This window comes from Mastomys coucha, unplaced genomic scaffold (genome assembly GCF_008632895.1).
Source record: "Mastomys coucha isolate ucsf_1 unplaced genomic scaffold, UCSF_Mcou_1 pScaffold3, whole genome shotgun sequence".
NCBI lineage: Eukaryota > Metazoa > Chordata > Mammalia > Rodentia > Muridae > Mastomys > Mastomys coucha.
This window is the reverse complement of record NW_022196909.1, coordinates 20904469-20915090: the sequence shown is the minus strand read 5'-3', so window position 1 is coordinate 20915090 and position 10622 is coordinate 20904469.

The window sequence follows — 10622 nt, the reverse complement described above, 5'->3', positions numbered from 1 at the left end:
AGAAATTTACATGTAAATAAAGAAAATATCTAAAAAAAAATTATCTCACATATCTCTAATAAAATGATAATACAGAGAAAATAAAAAAGAGCCTCTACATCTGTATTAGTCAGGTACTGTCAGAGCCTCTCAGGAGACAGCTATATCAGGCTGGATTGTCCTTCCTTCAGTCTCTGCTCCATAGTTAGTCTCTGTAACTCCTTCCATGGGTATTTGGTTCCCCCTTTTAAGAAGGAATGAAATGTCCACCTTTTGGTCTTCCTTCTTCTTGAGATTCTTGTGGTTTGTGCGTTGTTCTTTGTGTATTCCGAACTTCTGGACTAATAACCAGTTATCAGAGAGTTCATACCATGTGTGTTCTTTTGTGATTGGGTTACCTCATTCAGGATGATAGTCTCCAGATCCATCCATTTCCCTAAGAATTTCATAAATTCATTGTTTTTAATCGCTGAATAGTACTCCATTATGTAGATGTACCACATTTTCTGTATCCATTCCTCTGCTGAGGGACATTTGGGTTGTTTCTAGTTTCTGATCCTCAATGAAGGAGTTAAAGAAAGGACCAAAGGAGCTGAAGGGTTTGCAGCCCCTTAGGACTAACAACAATATGAACTAACTAGTACCCTCAGAGCTCCCAGGGACTCAACCACCAACTAAGGTGTATACGTGGTAGGACTGATTACTCTGGCAGCATGTGCATAGTAGAGGATTGCATAGTTGGTCATCAATGGGAGGAGAGACCCTTGGCCCTGTGAAGGGTCTGTGCCCCAGTGTAGGGGAATGCCAGGGCCAATAAGTGGGAGAGGGTAGAGTGGCAAGCAGGGGGAGGGGGGAGGCAACAGGGGTTTGTTCTTGTTGTTTTTTGTTATTTTGTTTTGGAGGGGAAACTGGGAAAGGGGAAATCATATGACATGTAAATAAAGAAAATATCTAATAAAAAATGGAAAAAAAAAGGAAAAAAATTAAATAAAAAGAATACAGTTAAGAAACAAAAAGAGTTGCCTTTGTCATGGTTGCCAGTTAACTTTCCACAGCAATATAATAATAACTAAGACACTTTCTCTTGGTGCTGTTCCCTCAATAATACAAAGTGAGCAAGACTAAAATCAGTACAGTGGTTGTGGTAGCTTCAAAAAGATGGCCTTGTACTGAGCACTCAGGTATGGTCATATTCTAGAACTCTTAAGTTTTTAGCAAAACACCTAGTTGTGCCTGCTGTCAGTATTGAATCCTAATATACATGCATAAATACATATGTGTGTACATATGTATTTATGTGTGTGTAGTATTCTACACTTTCACTACTGTTTTTAATTTATACTTTAACAGTTTTTTGATTCAATATATTTTGAACATATCCATTCTCCTCCCCCAACTCCTCACTTTTCAAACATATGGTAATACCCATGTGGGTGTTTCTTTGTGTTATTTGAAGGTGAGTGAGTTTTAGACATCAAACATAATGGGTCTTCCAAGTTCTTCATTGCATATTTTCATGATTCCTAAGAGGATCACTTTGAGATACTGAATAGATGTTATATAACCAAGTATAATTATAAGCTCTGGCAAATTAATATTAATAATCTCATTTTGTATTTTACTTAATCTTTTAATTGATATCAAATTACATCATTTTTTTCTTCTCCCTTTCATCCCTCAAACCCCTTCCTAAATAAATAAATAAATAAATAAATAAATAAATAAATAAATCAGATTTATTGGTTAACTGACAAAATTAAAATACAAACAATAAGGTAGATAAAAGTAAATTATTGTATGTTTATCACACCTCTTTAAGCTCCTTTGATTTGGAATATGTCAGCAAAATTCTTTATCTTTTATAGAACCAACTGATATTATACCCTTATTCATATAGATTTGATGGGAAGGTAGAAGTAATTGAGTATGATGACATTATTGTGAATTATTGATGCATGCTGTGAAACCTCCACTTTGGACAATTACTATTTGCTGATAGAAAAGCATATGGGAGCCGGGCCGTGGTGGCGCACGCCTTTAATCTCAGTACTTGGGAGGCAGAGGCAGGCAGATTTCTGAGTTCAAGGCCAGCCTGGTTTACAGAGTGAGTTCCAGGACAGCCAGGGCTACACAGAGAAACCCAGTCTAGAAAAACAACTCAGGGACAACTCAGTGTTTAAGAGCACTAAATTGATCTTAGATAGAATCTGGGTGGAATTTCCAGCATGAACATGGTGGGTCAACCATCATGTGTAACTCTAGTTGTAGAGTATCCAAAACCCTTTTTCGATCTCCTGAGCACCAAGCATATAAACTAATTTTTGTAAAAGGATGATGAAACTTTTGGATTGACAGCATGAGTAAACCAAATCCACATATAAGTTGCATCTTATATTACAAAGATGGGGGATGGTTGTTATAGACTCAGTAGTTCTAGTGAAAGAGACTTCTTATACTCACCAATATTTGGTTCTATTTTCTTGGATACAATGGAAGATTATATTTCATAATCATGTTATAGATATCTGGAATTACGCCATTTTCGACAGTATTAGGTGAATTTCAGTTAAACATAGTTACCCTGGAGATTTTCTCAGACAACAGACTTACATAAACAGATAAATACTTCTGTTAAACTAATAGTAGACATTTGGGCATGGGATCAAGTATCAGGGTCAGGTCAGATCTTGGAATCATCAACGTCTAAGTGATATTTAAAGCCAGGAAGGAACCCCTCTACTTAGTTAGTTGTAGACATATAAAATTGATTCATATGTGATTGTGGATTGATAGATAGCCCAGTACTGCAACAAAATTGCATAGATAACCCACCAATAACAAAATGCAACTGAACTCAGGCACTCAATGTCTTTTGCAGGATTTTTTTACAGATGAAGCTAAGGCATCATGTGTTGGGAGGTAGATTGACCTAACTTTCTAAGAAACCCTGATGAAATGACATGAGGTCTGTGTCCTTGTTCAGGAGCAGACTTGGCAACATTCATTCCAGGGCTGGAACCTGGGCCTTGAAGGAGTTCTGGTTCCTGTTTCTGGGAACCTGGCTTTCTACCCTGAGGAGCTGTAGGTTATCAGTCCCAAGTGTCTGAAATATCCTGAACTCTTTGACAATATTGATTTAACTTTATACTGACCTTGCCATTTTACCCTGAAGGTAGTATATAAGATCCTGTATTTATCAATAAACTTGTTTGTCATAAGGCATAAGCTGTGCAAGACCTCCTGACCCCAGGTTTTCTACCTTTTTATTTCCTCATCTTCTGGCCTTTTGCTTAGGAGCCTGTCACTGAAGAACAACTTACTGTTCCAGGTCTTTAAAAACCATGGAGTTCATACAGGAGTACTACTTCATAGTGGTTATTAACTTTCAACATGAAGTCCAGAGGGGTCAGAATCAAACCAGATCCAAACTACAGTAGACACTTAAAGTTTACTTTATGTGTGCAAGGCTGCTTCTTCAAGAAAACTTTATAATATTTACATGACTACCTTTTTGAAGGTGAACTTGCTTTTGCAGAGATCAACAGAAGAAATAATGAATCTATTCTCAACAAGCACCAAGTGGGCTATTTGAGAGGTTATTGTTTTAAAATTTTGTCTGACATTTATTCATAGGGATAGAGTCAGTGTGAGTGTGTGTGTGTGTGTGTGTGTGTGTGAGAGAGAGAGAGAGAGAGAGAGAGAGAGAGAGAGAGAGAGAGAGAGAGAGAGAGAGAGAGAGAGAGAGAGAAATGGACCGACAGACATATGGAGAGGTCAGAGGATGACTTTCAGCTGCTGGTTCTTTCCTTTTATTGTGATAGTTATAGAGATTCAAACGCAAGGTGGCAGGCCATCATACCAGTCTACTTGTTACAGTTTTATTATATAAAGAAACCACTAACACAGGCTGGCACATGCAGGCAATTGTTGTCATAATGCCATATTCTTGCTTCTGGACAATCATAATCCACATTCATATTGCAGAAATGCAGTCTCAACCCAGAGTTAATATTGGTGGGTTATAGTTGTCTATTTCTATAGCCTCACACTATGCATGAATATTTTACTATTTATGTTTTCATAAAAGAAAACACTATAATTATTAATACACATATGGTGAAAATATTTAATCTTGTTTATATAAGTATTTATAATTCTGTATTGTATTGTTGTGAAAGCTTAAGGAGAAAGAATGTATGTCTGCAACTATTTATAAGGATTCTTTATTGCCATTATAAATATTACAAGGTCTGTTCAAAGTTTGCAGATCTGAGAGTTTATGTTCAAGCATGGACAGATTTTTCTCTTTCTTCATTAAGGATAAGAGTATTTTCATGTAACCTTGAAGATATATTTTAAGTGTAAAACACACGTAGGGGAATTATAGCTCTGAGGGAAGTCTTCCCCAATGCAAATGTGAGCCCTGAGCGTGACATTACAGCAGCTGGCTGAGCGGCGTTGCTTTGATAGATTTCATCCGCATGTGCTTGGTCTGCCTGGTCCCAGACTTGTCTACACGCCTTGGGGAGATTATTATTAAGAATCATACAAATGTCATGGAAGGTGGGGCTGTAAGTTTGGGTCTTATACTGGAATTCTTTAATAAAGGTGGACGAATTAGCAGTATAAAACCCCAAATCTTTTATTTTTGAGAAAGTATACTTAAGAAGGAGACATGCTCCCTGACTAAGCTGTACACCCTGCCAACTGTCCACCGATAGAGAACTCTAGCCTGTTTAGGTTGGGTAGGAGAGGTGAGGAGAGTCCTCTGCCATGGCGGAGCAAGAGGCTGCCAGTGCTCTTAGAGTAGGCGCCAGGGAGGATTAATTTGAGCAGCTTTTCACTTAGGCAGGAGAAAGGTAAACCAGAGAGGCTGGAGAAGGAGAGAGAGCTGTGGGTTGAGAGCTACAGGGGGAAGCTTGTCAACTGGATTCAAAGTAGTAAAGTTGTCTTGTCCAGGCTTCACAACTACAAGATGAGTGGGAGAACAGGAAGAACAGAGAGAAGGCTTGGACCTGATGTAAGCAGAAGCCTGGACACAGGGACTCCTTTTCCATTTCCCCTATGGCTCAAAGTTATTGGAAATGTCCTGAAAAATATTAAAAATTTAGTGTGGTGTTATGTAGCCATTTGGATTGATTGTGTAAGGAGTATTGAAGCCAAATTTGATTTCAAGGGTTGACAAGTTTAGAGCCCTTCGTGTTGGATGTGAGATGGAGAGGTTTCAGGTTTTCTGAAAGGCATCCCAAGAAGAATGAGAGGGCATGGAAGACACCATTCACATAAATGAGAGAGGCAAGCAAAACTGTCTCTGTAACCTGTAGCCTTGGGTATCTATGAAAGAGTTAAATTTGAGACTTGTGCTGGCTAATGAGAAAATTGCAGGTTTGAGGAAAACACAGTGGACCAAGGTTGAGCACGTCCAGATGGGCCTGGGCAGGGGCAGGCGAGCTGTTGGGACATTCTGGGAACTAGCAGGCTGGGAAGATGTGGAAGAGAAAGCATGCAAAGATATGTCGGGGTGGGCCCTGGCATGACCCAACTGAGTAATGGGTCATTTGGTCCTCTTAGATATGGTTTAAGGTCAGATGCTCTGTTGACTCAGATTACCACCCTTAGGAATTTTCCGCCCTGATCTGCATGTACACTAGCTGATATTTGAATTAGCCAATCATGTATAGCCACACCAATTCCTGTTCCCTCAGACCTTTTACCTATATAAACCCCTAGCCCCTGAGCCTGGTGGTCGATTCCTCTATCTCCTGCATGAGATACGTGTCGATCCGGAGTTCCGATATTAAACTGCCTCATGTGTTTACATCAAGACTGTCTCTCGTGATTCCTTGGGTGCATGGCCTCCCGAGATTTGAGTGGGGGTCTCCCCACAGGGCTCTTTCATCTGCAGGGCTCCAGAAGGACCAGAGGAAGATTGGAGCCTTTCACTGGGTCTTCACTGCACTCAGCAGGGGGCAGGGACTTAGCCTGGGTAAGCTTTAGGAGAGACTCAGTGCTTAGTGCCAGGGCTTTCGTGGAGGCCAGAAAGAGAAAAGGCCAGAAGGTGAGGATGAAAACTGAGCTCTGGGGTGTGTGTTTGTGTGATTCACAGGAAGGTGTTGGATAAAAAAAAAAAGTCACAAAAGCCACCAGGGTCTAGAGGAACTGTGGGATTATGGGCAGATCCAAAAAGAAGATAGGACATGAGAGCAAGAAGGGGTGTAATGGCCCTTTTAGGTCAAAGGAAACTGCAGGATTGCAGCTCCAAGGATGGCGAGGGTGGGATCAGGTGAAGAGAGCATCTAGAACCTTATAAACCATGGCTGGCAGTACTTCTTCCTCTAAGAGTGTCATAGAGGTGCCACACACTCAAGGGTCACTTTCTTGGACTCAGGAAGATGTTTACACTGACCAAAGCGAGGAAACTTACCTATTTACTACAGGTGGATGGGGTACTGAACAATTGGTGAGCCAGAATGTGAGTCTGTTGCAGGTGGACCAAAGAGGAGGGACAGAGTCTGTCTTAGGGTTTCATTGCTATGAAGGGACAACATGACCAAGTCAACTTTTATAAAGGCAAACATTTAATTGGGGCTGCCTTACAGTTTCAGAGGTTCAGTCCATTGTCATCCCAGCAGCAAGCATGGCAGAATTCGAGCAGACATGGTACAGGAGGCGGAGCTCTGGGTTCTACATCTTGATTTGAAGGCAGCCTGGAGACTTGTCTTCTGCGGGCAGCCAGGAAGATGTTCTCTTGATGGTTCCAAGCCTCAAACTTAAGTCCTGGGCATTCACCTTCCCCTGAGGCTGCAACCTTCACCAGTGGCCTTTCCTGACCCACCCTAGTACTAAGCCTCAATTGCTTCCCACAACCCTTTCATGCCTTCAAAACTCGTACCACCAGGATGATTCTTACACTTTACCGAGTCTGGCTTTCAGCACAAGGTCTATCTCTCCAACACAACTTCTTTGTGCTCTCAGAAAACACTTCCCAGAAGATTTCACCTCAGTGGTGCTGGTCTCCTCCTCCCCTCCTCTTCAACCCCCTTCTTCTCCTCCTTTATTAATAAAAAGCCTTAGTCAACACTAGAGCTGGGCAGATATCTCCCCTATATGCAATTAGAACCTATTTTCCTATCAATAACCCCGAATTATTACTATGTTTTATCTGGGCTGCCCAGAACTCCAATTGGTCAGCTCTAAGGCTACAGTTTTATGGCTTACCTAACCCATGTTGGTTTCTCCTTTCTGCTATATCTTCTTGTTCTTTTTTATGGTTCTCCTCTGAACCCCAGCCAAAGAATCCCAAATCCTGCCAATGTCTCTTCTGTCCAGCTACTGTCTGTCAGCATCTTTGGGGTCTCTTCTTAATCACTGCTAATTTCTTAGTTCCAGCTAACCAGCATCTATTGTTTTAGTAACCCCTTCTATTCTTGACTCTAAAGCCAGAGCCACACGGAGCTGCCAAGTACTGCAGCTTGCGAGGGCTAGAACATGGCCTTCTTTTTCTATTACATCTTCACTAGTTTTCTCTTTTCAATGATTTCCTTTATCGCCTACACTTGGCTGTCATAGAACTTGCTCTGTAGACTGGCTTTGAACTCAGAAATCTGCATGCCTCTGTCTCCTGACTGTTGAGATTAAAGTTGTGTACCACCACACCTAGACTTAAACTTTGATTTACCTGGAACTTGCTCTATACCAGGCTACCCTTGAACTCAGACATCTGCTTCTGTCTCCTGAAATTAAAGGCATGTACCACCATGCCTGGACCTAAGCTTTTCCTAGCCACTTTGCTTCAAGATCTAAATCAAAAACCTGTGTTTTCCAGCCTCAAGATGTGGATCACAGGTTCACTCTCCATTCCTGGATTGTAGTTCACTCAAGATACAGTCAAATTGATAACCAAGAATAGTGAATAGCCATCACAGGGTCCCAGTGCAGCTTAGTCCTGGATTACAGGCACCAGGGGAGCCTAGTGTCAATGAAAGGGTTACAGCTCTGGAGTCAGAGAAGCTTTCCCAATGCAAGTGTTACAGCTCTACTCTGGAGAGCTCGAGAAAGGTTTCCCCTGCCACGGACCAGGATTTCTTACGGGGTCCCTTGTTCTGCAGGACGAGGGGTTCTGGCCAGGTGTGCACGGGATTCGGCTTTGACAAACAGACTAGACACGAGTGGTGTAAGGTCTGAGTGTATTTCTTTAAAAATGACATGAGGCTTTTACAATCATTGCAAAAGAGAAATGAAAAATCTGGCAGCTCAACAGTTGCGGTACATCTGAGGCTATCTGAAACATACTGGGTCTAAAGCAGCAGCTATCTCCTCTGAAATGGTGCTGCATCCCCTGGCCCAAGTGCTCTGGGCCCTGGGGACTGCGAGAGATACATGAATCTGAGTCCTAGCCCATCTAAGTTCTAGTGCTAGTCCTGCATGTGAGTCCAAGTCTTTCTTCTCCCAGTCCTTCTGTTATGTCGGCAAGAGACCCACACACCAAGGTCAGCAGGGTCTGGTAGCTAGGTGTGAAACAGGAGGAAGAGGGGTGGAGCCCTCTCTGTTGAGGTATTCTTATGCTAATTCTCTGGTTCTTGCTGGAGGCAGGCAGAGAGGAATCCGGACCTAACACTTTCAGCTAATGTCCTAGAGTGAGAGAAACCCTTCATTACTCTCTAGTATGCAAAATACTGCTAACTATTGTGAACTATCTATTGTTCTAAGGAATGTACACGATTTCCTTTGCCAGCTCTAGCAAGGGAGATACTTTGAAAGAGAATGCAAGCTATGGATAGCCTGGCAACAAACTAGGATAATTGGAAACATTGTGTAGGCCAGAAGACCATGTCCAATCTTAACCATTTACAAATCATTTCTTGGGGTACCTTTATGCCTAATTATGAGGCCGTGTTGACGATTGGAAAGACTGATCTGGAACACGTCTGAGTTAGGGGATACCAGCAACTGTCTGGAATCCAGGAGGCACAGATCTCCTTTTGAAGTCTTATTGCCTCTTATCCTTTATCAGGATTTTATCCCCGTTATTTTGGATGTGACTGGAGTAGACGAGTGTGCGTAGCATTCCCCCATGCCAAGTCTTACAGCTCTGAAGGGAGAAGTATCCTGTTAATCAGGAGTCAAAGAATACCACAAAGTCACACCATGCAACATACCTCTGTGGTGGTTTGAGTATGCCTAGCCCATGGAGTGGTACTATTTGAAGGTGTGGCCTTGTTGGAGTAGGTGTGCCACTGTAGGCTTGGGCTTTAAAACCCTCATCCTAGCTTCCTGGAAGCCAGTCTTCTCCTAGCAGAATTCTGATAAAGATGTAGAATTCTCAGTTCTCTTTGCACCATGCCTGCCTGGATGCTGCTGTGCTCCCACCTTGATGATAATGGATTGAACCTCTGAACCTGCAAGCCAGCCCCAAATTAAATGTCTGTGAGTTGCCTTGGTCACCGTGTCTGTTCACAGCAGTAAAACCCTAATGAAGATAACCTTACTCAAGAGATCTAATGGAGTCGGGCGGTGGTGGCCCATGCCTTTAATTCCAGCACTTAGGAGGCAGAGGCAGGCGGATTTTTGAGTTCGAGGCCAGCCTGGTCTACAGAGTGGGTTCCAGGACAGCCAAGGCTACACAGAGTAACCCTGCGTAGTGGCTATTCCTGGTTGTCAACTTGACTATATCTGAAATGAACTACAATCCAGAATCAGAAGGCTCACCTGGCCCTAATCTGGAGGCTGAGAGATACAAGTTTCCGACCCGAATCTTGGCATGGAGATCTTGAGGTATAGTGGCTATGAATCCCAGAGGATTAAGATAGAAAGATCTACAAGTTCAATCAGGGTCACCTGGGGTTAAAGGTGTTACCACACCTTTTGCTGGAGACCTATAAAAGGAAGAAGAAAAGCTCGCTCTTTTTCATCTGCTTGCATTGTGGGACTGAGGAACTGCTGGATCCTCGGACTTCCATTCACAGCTGCTGCCAACCATTGTTGGGAGTGGATTGTTGGGAGTTGGACTACAGACTGTAAGTCATCAATAAATTTCTTTACTACATAGAGACTACCATAACTTCTGTGACTCTAAAGAACCCTGACACCCTGTCTCAAAAAAAAAAAAAAAGGGAGAAAATGGAAGGAACAACCCCAGGAGGGTGGCTGCCTCTGATCAAATGAGATGCAACAGAGAATTGAGAAGACAGGGTTTATATAGCGTTTCTTGGAGGTGGAATGGAGCTTTCCTGGGTGGGGATTGGTGGGTTCTGAAGTCCTGAGTATGGGCTTTTTTCTCTATAGAGCAAAGGTTGACCTGAATCTGGAAGGGCTGGGTCCAACTATTATGGTAGAGTGTTCTGTGGGTGGACCCTAGCATCTGGAGGTCGTCACAGAAGGACAGACCACTCAAATCCTTCAAGGGTCTTACATTATGTACTAATATCATGACATTAACTATCCCTAGTTTTCCGTTTATAAATAAAAACAAAATAAACAAATGACAAAGTTCTAACCACCATAAGTTCCTTCTCTTGATATTAAAAAATCCTAGAAGCAGAGAGAGTGTGGGGCCGTGAGCAGTTTTGACAACCTGAGTCCAGTAGAGCAGAGCCACCTTGGAACCCCGGAGATGTCACACACACTTTGCGTGACGGTGGTAT